Raw genomic sequence first — 17,886 nt, 5'->3', positions numbered from 1 at the left:
CAATATAGTTGAATATAAAGCCTTGCTATTAGGATTGAAATTTGCTACCCACTATGGAATTAAAAAGTTGCATGTTATAGGTGATTCAAAATTGGTTATCTTGCAAATAAAGGGAACATATGCATCTAAAAATAAAAGGTTGAAATAGTACATAAATGTTGTCTGGGATTAGATAGAATTCTTTGATGAATTTGGTATTTCATGAAGAGATAGGACTTAGAATAATATGGCTGACTTATTAGCAAATGTAACAATTAAATCATAGGAGGTATCATTTGTAGGATTTTCATAGATTGAGGTCTAGAATAGACCCTCCATACCTAATAATATTAAACATTGGAAAGTATTTGAAAATGGCAAAGACATTGTAGATTTCTTGTTGAATGAAGATAAATACCATGGTCAAGAGTTGGACTGTAGTGATTTGGTTTAAACTATAGATGGGAAGGAAACAATCTTTGGTCAAGAGGTCATACAATTAAAGACTAATAAAGTACCTAAAAGTTTGGTTGTTTTGGAGAACATGTTTGATAACCAAGATAGGGTAAAGCCTGGGGCTAAAGATTGTAAACCAAGAGCTAGAAGAGAAAAATTTGGGTATTGCTAAGGCCCCTAAGAAAGTTTACATTGGTTAGAATTTGTCAGCTAAAATTAGAAAGTCTTTGATTGACTTATTGAAGAAATATAGACATGTTTTTGCATGGTCATATGATGACCTAAAGGCTTATAGAGAATATCTTTTCCAACATATCGTACTATTGGATTATAATGCAAAACCTTTTAGGTAGAAATAGAGACTAGTCAATCCCAGTCTAGCCCCTAAAATGCAAGAGGAATTGATGAAGTTAAGGGATGGAGGGATAATTAAACCTATTAGACATTCCACTTGGGTCTCAAGTCTAGTACCTATTAGGTAAAAGAATGGAGATATTAGGCTATGTGTGGATTCATGAATCTAAAAATTGCTTCTCTAAAAGATAATTATGGGTTGTCAAACATGGAAGATGTGTTGCAGCAAGTAACTCAGTCTGAGCTTATGTCCATGATGGATGTGCTCTCAAGCTACAATGTGAAAGAAGAAGAGTAGTTTAAGATAGCATTTACAACTCCCTGGGGAACTTATGTATATGTGAGAATGCCATTTGGATTGATTAATGTTGGTTCCACTTTTCAAAGGGCTATGGATGTAGCTTTCCATGAGTACATAAATAAGTTTATGGTTGTATACCAAGATGACCTTACAAATTATTCCAAAAAGGCTAAAGACCATTGTAGGCATTTGGAGAAGATTTTTATTAAAGCTTTGGAATGTGGAGTGTCATTAAATGATAAGAAATGTACATTTGGGGTAATTGAAGGAAAACTATTGGGACATATAGTATCAAAAGATGGAGTAAAGATAGATCCTAAAGGAGTGGTAGCCATTGATAAGGTCTTGAAGCTAAAGAGTGTGAAGAGAATACAATCTTTCTTTGGGCAAGTTAACTTTCTAAGGAGATTTGTTACAAATTTTGTTGAGATTAGTAGACCTATTTCCAAAATGCTCAAGAAAGGAGCTAATATTAACTAGGATGGTGGACCTTCACAAGCATTTCAAGATATTAAAACTACCATAAAAAATGCTCTAGTCCTTAGGACTCCAGATTACACAAAACCAATGCATATATTCTCTTTTGCATCTTTCCATATTGTAGCTATAGTCTTGTTGCAAAAGAATGAGGAAGGATATGAACAACCAATTGCATTCTTTAGAAAATCATTACAATTTTCTCTTTTTAAAATATGAGATAAATGAGAAGCAAGCATATGCTTTAGTAAAGGCTATTAAGGCTTTTAGATGTTATTTGGTAGGTTCCATTGTCATTGCATTTGTACCAAGTGTTGTTGTAAAGGAAATTTTTTCTCAATAAGAAGTATCAGGTAGAAGATGTAGGTGGATTAATAGGATCCAAGAGTTTAACATTGAAATACAGATAAAAAAATTGGTAAGAGGTCAATGATTAGCTAAACTTATGGCTCAATATAATTTGGATGCTAATCAAATAAATATGGTAGTAGATGACCTCAGATATAATTTATGTGACATGGATCACTGTGAGTGGTATGCTAATGTTATCCATTAGCTACAACACATGGAAGCTCCTTCCCATTTGACTGAAAATGAGAAGAGGAGTACTAAGTTACAAGCCATTAGATAGATCATTGTCAGGAACAATTTATGGTGGAGAAACTTTGAGGGAGTACTATTAAAATGTGTTGACCAAGAAAAGGCAAAAGAAGTCTTGAGTGAAATGCATGCAAGAGTTTGTGGAGGACATTATATGGCCAAGTCCACTGCACACAAGGTGATGAGAGCTAGATTCTAGTGGCCATCCCTTTTTAAGGATGCTTAGATCATGGTTAGGAAATGTGATGCTTGTCAAAGGTTTGCAAGAAAATTGAAATTCTCAGGTAATACTCCATTAAAGTTAGTTGAGGTTCAAGAACCATTTAAGAAATGGGGTATGGATTTCATAGGTGAGATCTCTCCTAGATCTAGCATTGGCTATTCATAGATTTTAGTTGCTACTGATTACTTCACAAAATGGGTAGAGGAAATTTCAATAAGAAATGAAACTAGTAAGGTTGTAAATAATTTTCTTCTCAACAACATCATTTCAAGATTTGGTTGCCCACAAAAAATTGTGACAGATAATGCAATGAGTTTTAGATTTGATGAGTTTATAAAATTTTGTAATAAATATGGGATAATAAGATCAAAATCTTCTCCTTATCATCCACAAGGAAATGGACAAGCTGAATCAACAAATAAAAGCTTGTTAAAATTCATTAAAAGGACCTTGGATGATATCAAGAAGGCATGGGATTCCAAGTTGTAGCTAGCAATATGGGCTGATAGGGTGACTACGCAGAAAGCCATTGGTGTAGCCCCATTTGATATGGTATATGGAATTTAGGCAAGGATATCTCAGAATACCCTAATGAGCTTATATAACTATGTTCAAATGTATGATGAGGATATCATTAATGATATGCAAGAAAGGTTGGATGAGCTTGTAGGACTAGTAGAAACCAAGAGAAAAGCATCTCTCAGGAACTAAAAGTTGCAACTACAAGTCAAGACATTATATGACAAAAGGATAGTAAGAAAAAAATTTGAAGATGGAGATTTAGTCCTCATCTGGAATGCTAGAATTGAGGATAAAGGAAAACATGGTAAGTTTGATCCTATATGGTTAGGTCACTATATGATTGAAAATACATGGGGAGAAGACTCTTATACCCTCAAAAAATTTTCAAACAACATTCATGAATTGCCAATTAATGGATAGTTCTTGAAGAGGTATTTTTCCCAAAAAAAATCTATTTCTTCCATGAATAGTAGTCTAGGTTCTTGTGTATGTTTTGTAAAATGTTTTTGTCTTTTGTATAACTCTTGTATATTTTTCTATTTTGTGTTTTTGCTCTCTCAAAGTTATCAGTAAGTAAAAGATCAAGCTTGTGGTCTACTTCCCCTAGGGATCCTAAGCTCACATATGAATTTTTCTTATTCATTGTCCCTAGACAAAGCCACTATTGGCTTGGCTTTTCACCATTCTTGCTTTGTTGCATTTAGTAGTGAAAAAACCCTAAGCGTGTGTTTTTAAAGTCTTGAATTTTGATCAAGACCCTAGGTAAGATCCCTAAAAAAACCTAAAGCCTCATTCAATTTTTCTCTAGCTCTTGAAACTTTCTAAAAATAATATTTAAAAAATATTTTAGGTGGGATAAATTTACCCTAAATTTTTTTATGTTGAAAGGTTTATTATATATTTTTACATTATAAATCCTTGCTATCCTAGTCTTTATCTATAGTTACTATTTTGAATTGTTTTATTTAAGACCCTTAATTGCAGTGAGATTTTAATTAATCATCGATCTTGATAAGATTGATGGCCAACACTTTCTCACACTAAGGATGTGCAAGAACTTTAAGTAAAGTGGGCAAGCACCTTTGTGCCATGTAGCCCTTGGTGACGTTGGAACCTCAGTGCACCACAAAGTCCATACACTGTCAGATTTGTTAGACTCATGCTATAGAGTTGTTGGTGCTTGTCAGTGCACATTCAATTCCACTATGATGTTATTGGTTGGCTCTTTAATGAATTTATTACTATATGATCAGTTGTGATGCACTATCAATCTTGGTAAGATTGATAGAGAGTGCTTCCTTGCATTACAAACATGCTCAAATTTTAAACAATGCAGGAAAGCACCTTGTGGACACGTGTCCATGATGATGTCAGTGCCACATTTCATGAGATAAACCAACACTGCTGATAGCTATTCTCCTTTCGTATCACAGGCATCAAAATTCCATAAGTTGTTTATGTTGACATAGTTTCCTATAACATCACCTGGCTCCACCGTTGATCTTGACTCGATCAATGGACAATGCTTTCCCACTTGGTGAAGTTGCACAACAGATAAATAAAGTGCGTAAGCATGTTAGTGACATGTTTCCTTAATGATGTCATCACTTCTATCTTAGAGTGTCAAAAAGATTCAAGTTATGCCACCATTGATCTTTCAAAGATCGATGGTTGGCACTTGCTTGCATTATGAAAGTGCTAGCTTGAAGTGTGGAAAATGTGATGTCAGGGACTCACCTTTTCAAAAGATAATAAGGAACTTACTTGCATGGAGTTTGTCAAAATGTACTACTTCACATGGAGATTTTCTATTGGTTGATGAAGTTGACTGGGTGTTATAGCAGTACAAAATTGTATGATCATCAATTTAACCAAGATCAAGGGTTGGCACTTGCCCACACTTTCAAGGTCCAAGAAATTTAAGCAATGCGGGGAAGTGCTAACTTGACACGTAGAAAAGTGGGACCAATTGCAACCAAGTTGGGCTGATGTGTGACAGGTTGGAAGATTTATTAAGCCAGTTGTATCACACTTTTTCACATGTTGTTGTAAAGATGTTTTATTTCTCATGACTATTGATTTGAGGAAAGATCAGTGGCCGAAAATTTCCCACATTATCAAAATGCAAGAGATTAAAATAATGTGGGGAAGCCCCTGATCGACACCTGACTAGATCTTTGAAGCTATAAAGAAATTTTTCTTTTTGAATCAGGGTCATCTGATCTAATGAAATTAGTGGATATGATTCAAACTTGAATGCAACATGGAAACAATGGCTAATGAAAGTTAATATTTCTTAGAGCTAATTTGTGTGATCTCAATGCATGAATATAATTCATGAAGCCACCATTATTGAACCACAAAATAGTAAAAGGTTATTAGTTCACAAAGAATTTTTGGAGCTAGGGCACAAAATTTTACCAGGTGATTTACTGAATTGCAGTAAAAATTCTACAGAAAAGAGGCACAATTCAGCGGGTAAGTACTTTGTAACTTCTAAAAATCAAGGATTTGGTGTTGTGTAAAGCTTACGGTTTTCAAGATGCCTCCACAAAAGGAATTTTTTGGACATACTAACTATCTTAAGAGGTCTGTCCATGATGATTTTCTTAAGCAATTTCCCCCATCTGTACATGAAATAACAACTGGTAGAGTTTTCATTCCTAAGAACTCTAGGTTAATAGTTGTAAAGGGTTTCTATGATAAGGCAAATAATTACAGAAATACTCAGATTTCCATGGGAGGTTTAGAATTGTTGAAAAAATAGTTTTTTGAAAGAAAATTAGATACCCCTTTAAGTAATGTCTTAGAGTTCAACATTGGAAAGTTAGTAGTCCCAGGGGTTTTCTTTGATAGTGATCTACTGATTGACTTGGCCAAGAAATATGATCACATTACTAGATTTGTGAAGAACTATGCTAGAGAAAATCTTTTTAGGGTTTCTACAAAATTGATTAGGGAGGTTTTCAATCTCAACCCTACCTATGTTGTGCATGCGATCATTGAAATGGATGACCTTCAAGCAAGGTATGATGCACAAAGGGTGTAATTGAGAGTGGGGCCTCTGCAACAATATTTCACCAGGATTGGTATACTATCCTTGGTCACATCCAATACCCTAGAGCCACTAATGAGGAAATATTTTAATCCTAGGGCTCAAGCTTTATATTTTTCCCTCTGCCAAATCTTTGGGATGGATGAAGGAGATCACATCCTAGGCTCTATTGTCCTTATCATGGCTCAAACATTACAATTTGGAATGCATAGTATTTTGGATTTTGCCTCTCTCCTAGCAAAAGAAGTTCATAATGGACTAGTAGGAATATCAAAAGTGGAGGTAAAAAAACCTTTTTACTCATACTCCTTGTTCATGCATTTATGTATTTTTAAAGGAGTTACCTTTTTCTCTAAAGGTATGGAATTGGAATTGACAAGGGATGGTGAAAATAATCTAGTCCAATTGTGGAGCGTTGATATGACTTCGGAGGCTAGAAATGCCAGTTTTGTGAGATTTGATAGGTACTTTGCATCTAGGCTTAGATTGATTTTAAGAGGGGATAGCCCTAGAATTCTACAATCACTGTTAGAATTAGTCAGACCCAAGGACCATGCGAAGGGGTTTTTGGTTAGTCACAACTCGAGGGATATAATCCCATATAATGTTTCTACAGTGATCAAAGTATATGTTTTTTTGGGGAAGCCTCATGTTCTACCTTTCCATGTGCCATTAAAGGTAGGAATAGAAAAATTGTTGTGGCAAATTGGAACCATTGAGGAGAGAGACATGATTGGTAAGGGTAAAGTCACTTTCTTCCCAATTGTTACCCTAGCACATGATTTTACTTTTGTAAGAAAGGGATGGAGACATCTTAGTTTATTTTTGAACAAGTACAACATGACAAAATCCCATGCAAGGTATATTGATCTAGAGGGATTCTTTCATCTTCTAAGAGAAAGGACAAAGGCAACCCATATGACACAGCAAGTGTATTTTCCTAAGGATTTTATTAGGAATATTTTCTCTTTATAAGAACAAGAAGTAAGGAAAGAAAAATGGATAGTATTCAACAAAGTTTTGGAATTCATCAATGCGTTTGAATTTGATTATGATCCATTGAAAGATAAAAAATATTGGGGAGCCAAAATGCATGTGTTAATGAATAATTTTGCTGCAATAATGCAAACCATGAATGAGAAAAAGGCCACATATATCAAAGCCTATCTAGAAAGAGATGCAAAGGTACAAAGAAGAATAAATAGTAGAAATATAGTTTCTCCTGGTCAGTATACATTGCAAAAGAGGGTAGGGTATGTGATGGTTCAAAACATACAATAGGTTCCCCCTCATGGAAGACCAAGGCTAGAGAGTCCACCTATAGCTAGTGCTCCAAAGAGGTAGAAGTTGGAGCAAGGATCCTCTTCTTGTGTAGAAGAGTATTCCCCAAGCCAAACCCCGATCAGAATAGATGATGAAGCATCCTTAAGGGAGTAGTTGAGATAGATAGATGGAGAAGGGGATGCAATTATTACCACTATAGACATGGAAAGAGGAGTGCCTCAAGAGCCTCCTGTACCCTCCTTAGACCTTACAATTGTTGATTATCAAGGTAAGGAGATAGAACCACTAATTGCTCAATGTTCTAAAAAAAATTATAAATGATGAAAATTTTGTTAAATCTAGGGCTTTTGCACAGTTTCTATGGAGAAAGAATATAGGAAATTTTGAGAAGAGATGTGAGAAAATAAAAGAAAAGCAACCTAGAAAACCATACTCTATTATTAAGGAAGAGGTAAAATCCAAAATTTTGAGTGATTTTTCCCGGTTTACACCTGAGGCTAGGAGGAAGATAGTTAAGGAGTCAGGGGTCCTAGTTTTGCCAGAGTGGGACATAGCTAATGTTATGATTTTTGACTCAATTAGAAAAGAGAAAAATGTACAATATAAAATAGAGGAAGAGATACTGCATTCATATAGGGGAATTAAATTTAGTGATGACCACCAAGCCCTAGTAATATGGTCAATTAAGAAGAGAGACAAAATTAGGATGCAAGAAATCTCTAGAGCAGAACATATTGGTGCTCTTATAGTACATAGGGTTGGTGAAGTAAGTAGCCAACAAATTTTTGGACTGGCTTCAGAAATGGTAAAATTTGGGAATGTGGTGTCTGGACAAGAATAGGATAAGTTCTTAGAACTTAATGCTAAATTTGAAGAAGTTCTAAAAGCCTATGAGGATAGGGGAAAGAAAATATAATTACTAGAGAATTAGGTGGCTCAAATGGACAAGCAACTAGGGAAGAAAAGGGTGGGGGAATCTAGTAGGCCAAAAAATTTATATTGCCTACCACCAATTGAACCATTCAAATCCACTCCCATTATTGAGATACTAGACACCCCACCGAGGCCTAAATTCTACACTTTAGAGGAATTTGGAGAAGAAAAGAAAAAATTATATGCAATGCATATAGAACTAAATAATCAGTATGAAGAAAAAATAAGACAAGCTATAATGTACTTAATAGATAGAATTAAGTGGCCAACATTTTATGATCAGTTGGCCAAAATTGTAGCTATTAGCGATGAGATAAAAAGAGATGAAAGTAAATTGATACCTATTATACAGAACTAGACTAAAAGAAATAATGATATTACTACTATGTGCATATCTGTTATCTAGCTACCATGTCACCAAATAGAAAAGATTTTTGATTTTCTAAATAAGCTAGAGGTTTTGATGACAAATGGGATTTGTTTTAGAAAAGAAAAAGAATTTATTTCTCCAAATACATAGCTAAGAAGTTTGACCTTTTTCCTAGTGCTGTAAAAAAGGTTGATATAATAAAGGAAAAGGAAGAGTGGAAAAAGGAATTGGATGAAATATTCTGCCAAAGAATGAGTAATGTTGTAAATGAAAATAGGCATTTACTATGGGCAATGACCAATGAAGAATTGGTTAAAGTGTAGTTATTTATAAAGCCATTAGAAAGGACTTCATTGAGATAGAAGTAGTTGGAAATTATTTAATAACGGTACAAAGGGAAATCCTAAATTTTGAAATGCCTAATGACATTGCTTTCAACAAATGGAAAGAATTTTTTTTATTTGCAGAACAGATGGCATAAGATGATGGGGTAGAAAAAGATGTAGATGTAACTATTACTCTAACATTTCATGATGAGGACAGTGAGAACCCTCAAGTTGAGGTGAGCTTGTAGGAAATAGAACATGACACATCACTTTTAAGCTTGATAGCCACCTACTCTGAAGAATCAGATTAATAAAGGGTCAAATCATGGAGTTTGTAGTTTTGCAAAAGATGTAACAGAAGAGGGGCCTACCAAAAGAATATTTTGATGTATAAGTCTTTCTATTACACACAATTTTTTCTTTTTGTGATAGCTATATGTAAATACCTTTTGTAAAATAGAACCTATAAATTCTCTATGCTTGAAGCTTGTTGCATCTCACATTATATAATTAAGATTCCAAGGCTAGCTAAGGGTATGATTTCTAATACAATTTGATTCTATATTGAATATGGTTCGTTCCAGTTATTGTAGCAAACTTTATGATATATCTTCTCTACAAATTTTTCGATAATACATCAATGTCATGTGATCATTGTGTCCTTTTCTAGAGTCATTATGAGTTTTATTACAATTGTATACAATTTTCAAAGAAAATTAATATAAGTTTAAACCATTCCCATATCTATTCTTTCCAAATTTTGTCTCCTTTGTTATTACCTAGTTATTCTGATATTGTATGAGCAATGCTTGTCCACTTGAATGCAATTCACTTAGGTTGTATGTTAATTTATTATTGTTATTGGTATAATGAATTAAGTAAATGATTTAATGAACTTGATAGGATTACTATGGTAATACAAAGGATGTCTATAAAAATGAATTCTAGTAAGAACTACTGATAATATTTGTTGTAATGCAAAAAACTAGATCTATAAATTGGAGTAAACTTTGAATCCCAATGGAATAGGCACTGATCTAGTTCATTGAGTCTGCAAATAGGTAGATAATGAGTGAGCATCAAGTTTAAAATCAAAATCAACTTTATTTTACTATTTGAAGAGTTTCAAGGGTGGTCAGCTCTTGTTTGCATGTAACTTTTAAGTTGTAGCTAGCTACTATTGCTGGAAATACTTGTAGATCAAAGAAGAATTGTGACCAAATCTATTTATAAGGGGTGTATATCAGCTAAAAGTGTCAAGAAATGGATAAAATATGTATATGGTAGAGGTAGAAGATGAGAATCGGAATGAAACTAATAAAATTCTCATACAAGAACATTTATTCTAAATCATCCCTTTGGTATACCCACCTTGGTTCTGCAAAGCCTAAAGAGTAGAAATCCAGTGTTGGTTTTCTTAAAGTTGGATCCAAATGGTTTATACACATAATTTTTGATAGGAGGTAGCTAACCCTTAGATTATGTGAGTAATATTATCTTCGTATTGAGCCTTTGTTGTTGAATAGTTGAAAAACACCAACATGATCTATCATACCACAGGCCATAATTAGTTGTACCCTTCAAATATATGAAAATTACCTTGACTACTTCTAAATGTGTATCTTTAGGATTTATTTTTATTCTTTCCACAATCTCAATTGTATTGGCTATATCTGGTCTTGTATGAGTCAAATTCTATAATCCTCCAATAATAGATCTATTTTTTTTTTCTTCCACTAGAAGATTCATCCTGATGATAATTTACATCTTGTAACCATAGGTGTTCCACCTGGTTCATACTTCTCTAAAACTATCTTTGTCAACAATTCCTTAAGATTTTTAGTCTATGATATGAAAATTCCATCACTATTCTCAGTTATTTGCAATCCCAAGAAATACTTCATCTCACCAATCATACTCATCTCAAATTCATTTTTTATTTAATCTGAAAATTTCTTGTTAGCTTCATCATTTCCTCCAAAAATGATGTCATTAACAAATACAAAAATAATCAATAAACCATATTCATTCTTCCTCAAGTACATGTTACTATCTATATTACATTCCTTAAATCCCAAATTTTGCAAATTCTTATCCAATGATACATACCAAGCTCTAGAGGCCTATTTCAATCCATACAATTATTTCTTCAATCTGCAAAACATGTCTTTGTCTTCCATCAAGGGAAATCCATCAGGTTATTCAATGTGAACTTCTTCCTCAATGTCATCATTTAGAAAAGTTGACTTAACATCCATATAATAAACCTTAAATATCCTATTAGCTATATATGCCAAAAACATTCTTACTGCTTAGGTTTAACAATAGGGGAAAAAATTTCCTCAAAATCAAGTCCTTATTATTGTGAATAACCTTTGCATACCAACCTCACTTTGTTTCTTACAACTTCTACTTGATCTTTCATCATTTCTCTAAATACCCTTTTAGTTCTAGAAATATTCCTATCTTTAGGTCTAGGGATCAATTCCCAAGTCTTGTTTTACTCAAATTCCTCTTTCATAACCTTTATCCAAGATTCATCTTTACAATATTCATCTATAGTTTTAGGTTCAACTTAAATTATTAAACATAATTTTTCACTCACCTTATTTGTTATCATTACTCTTTTGTTTGCACTTCCAATGATCTAATTCACAAGGTGGATATTTTCAACATATATGTTAGGTGTTCCCTTCTCTATTCTGATTTCTACTCTAGGTTCATCTCTTTATTCTTCTCTTTTCATTTCTATATACAAATTAGTGTCAGTTTCATAAAATAGGTCTTGTTGAAATTTTTTATTGTTAGACCTTTGATTAGTATGTTCATCATAATCATAATCAAGTATTCTTTCCTAAATTTTGGACTTTTCATCAACTTTTACATTAGTGCTTTCAAAAATAGTTTTCAATATTTGATTAAAATAACTATATGCCTTACTCATCTATGAATATCCAAGGAACATTCCTTCATAACTTCTAGATTCAATTTTTCTAATATCATCATCTCTTTTGATACAATGCTTCCAAATATTCTAAAGTATTTCACAATAGGTGTATGCATTGGTCCCAAACTAGTACTTGTTAGAAACAATTGTCCACCAAGATAACTAGGGGGAGGGGCAAATTAGTTATCCAACAATTAAAATATTTATCTTCTTTAAAAAAACTTAACCATTCAACCAAAGTAAACAACAACCATAATAAGATTCACATAGACAATTACACTAGATATGTTCACTGCTGAAACCCTTGATTAGAGGGAAAACCCCAGTGGGAATGATGCCCACAAGATGATGAACTAATATAAATATTCCTTGTTAGAGGATGGACCCTATTCGGAGTCTATTACAACATTTAGTAAAATGATTCTCTATTAGGATACTTTGAATCCATTTTAGGAGATTGCAACCTTGTTAGGATTTGTGGTATAATGTATGCAAGAAGAGCCCATTGTCCAAAAATACAATTTTAACTACAAGAAGAGCTCACTACTCAAACAAGTAATTTACTATTATCTTCTTCTTTCCTTTATCCTATAAACTAGACCAATCACTATTAGAACTTGTAGACCAAGTCACAAACGTTGGATCCAAATACTAAAACTAAAATTGCTCAACAAAACCTCAACATTACTTTGCTTAACTTTACATTCTACACTCTCTACTATTTATCAAAAATTCACACTTCACATTCTTAATATATCATGATAAAGGAAAGTGCCCTTCCTTTATACTGAGTCCATAAAATAATTCCTTGATTTGGTTGTTAGATCTTCTTAATTAATTAATATAGGACCACATCAAGAGCATGTTACACTTAGTGATAACTTGAATCTTCTGTCTTGTAATTTGAATAACTTTTCTTGCACAAAATATTATGATGAGAAAGCTTATCCATGTCATTCTCAACATGTCTTCTTCATGTCCTCAAACACTATCCTCAAGATATCAATGCTGCTAAGAGATATAACAAGTTTACTAGAACATGCCTCTATAAATTCTATCTCAGAATAGACATTGCCAAAACTTACAAAACTTTGTCTAGACTTATCCTTTCTTAGTCCAATATTAACTACATATACTAGATACTTAGAAGTATCTCCCATAACCTTGGGTGGTTATCATGTTCAACTAGCCATTGATACCAACTTGATATTTCCATTGTTCTTCTGTCAGATACCACAAAAAAACTACTATGTAGACATAAAACATGTTATGTTGACATCAATGACAAACCTAGTCATGAATGTAACATATTGTCATAGTAGTTGGGTAAAATTGAGGTTAAGCTTGATGGTGTATGATTGAATCAACAATACCCTAAAAATGTCAATCCAAGATTTGTAAACTTGTGAGAGATATAACGACTATTTCCACAAGGAGTGAAGATAATAAATCAAGAGGTTTATGAATGTAATTAACTTGCTAATAAATTAAACTATTCAAATTACCACACATCTAAGATTACTTTTACAACTAGTCTCTAATCTAAAGTTCACACTTAAATAATTGAACACAATATCTTTATAAATGTTATGAATGTTATTAACACACCTCTAAATAGTTAATGACAAATACTATTAACACTCCTCTAATTAATCACAATGTCTTTATGAAGGATATCACAAAGTTTTGTCTAATTAAAAGGTTGCTCTAATTTTACTTGGATTGCAATAGGAGGTTTAGTGGCAGTAGGAGGTTGTTTACAACAAACTAGTTCTAATACAAAGTGTGATAGGAAGTATGATAAATAGAAACAAGAAGTGGTTCAGTAAATGAATGGAGATTTAAGCAGTAGCAAAACAATGATATATAATAGGAAAAATAGATATGAATGCTTTAGCCAACTACTTCATCGAAGAATTAAATCCAATAACAAGCATTATATATATTAACAAACATAAATGCAATGAACTCAGATAATTGAGAAATATGTAAATACACATATTCAATTTAATCTATAGAAAGATGCATAAAATCAATCAATGCTGAATACTCACAAAATAAACTAAAGTGATCTCACCAAGTTTCCTAAGAGGGGGCCCTCCTCTAGTTCATAGGGTGAGAGATGTCTAAAACTAGTTGCTACAGAAGCTTCACGTTCTTAATATCATAGGTTTTCCAAGATAATATAAAGAGAGTATTTTTCATATATCATATATCATATGTCTTGCAATTAACATTCACTTATATAGACTTAATATGTTTTAACCGAATCAATAACTAAGCTAGAATGACCAACGACCTATTCCCTAAATGTAGATGATAATTTGTTTTGGCCATTGGCCATATAACTGCTTACAAAATGATCTTGGCCCAAAATAACATACAGCCAGAGACTGATCTGTTTTAAACATCCAAAATATTTACTGAAAATAACATAGTAGAACTATAACTTTCAAAACTATTCCTCCAATCAAACAACTAGCTCCACACTTATGCATCCTTAGTTTCCTTAGCTCCTGTAGTAGCATCAATCACAATATAAATTAATAACTTTCTAGGAACTATTCTTCCCTCTTTAAAGAAGTACTAAATACTCTAATTTCCTATCAATAGTTTAGCAAAAAGGGAATTTTATGCCGAAGAAGTGGGAAATGTATGAGGTAAAAGGTTAACAAAAATAGGGCACTATCAGGACTCATCATCTCCCCTCAACTGAGGGATTTTCATGTCCTCATGTAAACAAAGTATACAAACCAGGTAGAACGTTGCTATCAGGGTGCTCCATGTATTCTTTTGGGACAACAACTAGACTATTAATGGTATCCTATAGTGTGACCCTAGATCTGAATTATTCAAGCTCTTGCTAAAGTTGCATAAAAGTATGTAGGAATTCATTGACAGTAACCATGGGAATGCCTGATATTGTCGTTTCCAGTGGAATAGGTTTAAGAAGAAGACCAGAAGTACCTAAAAGGTCCTACGAAGGCATTTTAGAGACAATCAAAGATTGTGATGTCATGGCCTTATCAGGTTCTAGGTGACAGGAACTCCCTGTATTTCTTGTAGCATCTCCCAAAAGAGTTTCTTCCTGAGGTGTTTCAATAGTGTCTTCTAGATTTTTCTTTAAATGATCTTCATCCTATCCAGAAGCCCTCTAGGGAGTATTTTGCAATGTATCATTTTCTCACAAAACATCAAATTCAAGTTCATCTCCTACATCCAATGTTTGTTGACCCCTATCTTCTTGATTAAGGTTATTCTTTAGAGATTCCATAGCTTTATCAGGGCTTGTTTCTTCTATAGATGGAAATTTAGGTTCCTTATTAGAATTTAAAGTTTGACCTTTAAGGGATTCTCCCTCCTCATTCACTTCTAGATTTTTCAATTCATTCGGAGGATCACACTAGTCTGCATTAGTGTCACCTTCATTAAAATTGTCTTCTTTATTGGTAGAGTTTAGTAAACTTTCTATGAATGGTGCCTTCCACTATTTCTTCATATGTTTGGTTTGACGATGAGATTCTCTACTCACTTTTTCCTTCCATTTCTTATTAGATCATCAACATGGGTTTTCTCTAGGTCATGGCTTGGAGAGGGTTGTTCCTCAATCATAGTTTTAGTTTCATTTTGTTGGGGTTGAAGGGCATTATATGTAGGGTGAACAAATGCATCCCAAGCTATGGGGGTTTCCTAGAGCTGAAGACCATGTATGACCAGTAGCTTAATCAAACCATGATGTGCTAGGGAATTTTCATGACCTTCCCTAAACTAAGTGCAAGCTCTCTTCAAGGAATAATATAGATAATAGGGAAGATTAACAAGTTTTCCTAACCTCAAATGAAGCATGAGTCATAAATGATGTGCATGAACAAAATTGAAGCAGCCCTCATAGGTAATATATTGACCTATAAATTGGGTTACCAAATCCCATGATGAAGGAAGGGTTTTGCATCGAGCTCCTTATCCCTTAATAACCTCCACAGACTCGTTGCACTACATAAAATTGGTTCTGCCAATTTTTAATTTTGTAACCCACGTATTGGTTATGGGAAAATATAATTCACCAATTTGGGGGAGATCAGATACAATGGCCACCATCTACACTATCACGGGAAAGGTAATGCCCCATATTGTCGTAGAGTCTTGAACAAAGGCATGGGAAAATTCTTTAGCAATGGCAAGGTCATAACCTTGCAACCGATGGAAGAATTGATGTCATCCCGCATGACAAAAAAATCTTGTAAGCTTCATTATTTTCCACTAACTTGTCCATGGAGTTTGGCTCAAACTGCTTATGTTTTCCACCCATGAAAATAGATAAATGTTGAATCCAAAATGCAAACAGAGAGGAATGGAGAGTTGGTTAGAAAAATCTATCGTTATAAGGGTGACACAGGGAAATAATGGTGATAGGACTCCAACCTATGCGAAGGAAAGTGGTAGGAGCAAAAATAATTAATGGGAGAGGAAATACAAATAGAAAGTGGTAGGAGTAGAAATAATTAATGGGAGAGGAAATGCAGAGGTATGACACTGCACCCCCTACCCCCCCAAGGGAAATAATGGTGATAGGACTCCAACCTATGCGAAGGAAAGTAGTAGGAGCAAAAATAATTAATGGGAGAGGAAATACAAAGAGAAAGTGGCGAGAGTAGAAATAATTAATGGGAGAGGAAATGCAGAGGTATGAACCACCCTCCCCCCCCCCAACTTTGGCATGAAAACATCCCATTTTTGCCAAAACTAGAGATTAAAAAGTAGAAAAAAAGTACAACTAAAAGGATTGTAAGAAAACTTCCCTAAAAGTAGAAGAATGATCAATTGACGATGACAAAATGATGATTGAGCAATATCCATGCTACATGAGCCAAGTAAGAAACAATGATGCCAAAAAATCAAAGGAACACCTTCAAAAAATGAAGGTAGCATGTGAGAAGGAATGAAACTTGCAGCAAAAAGATTTAAAAAGGATGGTCATCAAAAGGGAAGATTGCGAGTAGAGACACATGGTGAGAAGAGTCATGGAGTCCTTTTGAAAAAAAACCAGAGTGATAGGAGAGTCACTAGACACCAAGAGAAGGGTGATAGGAACAAGGAAACCTCATGTTGCCTCCATCAGAGATGAGTATATAAGGGCAATTTTTATTGTGATGGCAAGAGAAGGGCGATAGGAACAAGGAAACTTCCTATCGCAACTAGAGATTTTTTCTTTTTTAATTATTATTATTATTTATGTACATAGGACACAAGATTGCTAAAAAATCGATTCTCAATCAAGTGGCGCCTGGAAGTTCTGGGGAACCAATTTTCACTACTAGATAGTCTGACAACTACAGATTGCTGGATTACTTAGTTTTCAACTAGTAGTTGGCCAACAATGCTAGAGACTAGTTTTCATTGTTGGATCTTTTAAAAAAAAAAAATAATAATATATATACTAATATATATATATATATATATATATATATATATTCTATCAATGTTGAAGGAAACCAAAAGGAACCATGGTGAATTCCTTGGCAATCTTCAAAAAGAAAGCTTCCTTTGAGAGAGGCTTCTTATATAGGTTCAATCAATGACCACTAATGAGAAGCTCGCAATATTCAGAGTCCACAGTGCAAAGCTAAACTGCACCATTGTCATATACATGCTCAATTTCATAAGGTCTGAGCCATCTTGTATGAAATTTACCTTTAAAATCCTAGAATTAGGAGTCGTATAGAAGTGCCCAATCACCAAGCAGAAAAGAACACTGTTGAATGTGTTTTTCATGCCATAGTGCTTGTTGATTTTGAACAATTTTAGTATAAAGAAGTGCTTCTTGACATAACTCATCAAGGGAGTGGAGTTGTGTTAGATGTTCCTTTTGAGCATCTGAGAGACTCAATCTGAGTTGAAGGGTAGTTGGAAGAGTCTTAATCTCAAACTCAATAGGAAGTGCAACCTTCTTACCATAAATCAATTCATAAGGGGTTAGACTAGTGGTGGTCTTCCACATAGTGTGATAGTCCCATATAGTTTCAGGAAGTCATGTGGCCCAATCATGCTTATGAAGTGCA

The sequence above is a fragment of the Cupressus sempervirens genome, chromosome 8 (assembly GCF_028749045.1).
Source record: "Cupressus sempervirens isolate cs-2001-9-10 chromosome 8, ASM2874904v1, whole genome shotgun sequence".
In the NCBI taxonomy this organism is placed as follows: domain Eukaryota; kingdom Viridiplantae; phylum Streptophyta; class Pinopsida; order Cupressales; family Cupressaceae; genus Cupressus; species Cupressus sempervirens.
The sequence above is the reverse complement of the archived record's forward strand: the minus strand, read 5'-3'. Positions refer to the sequence as shown.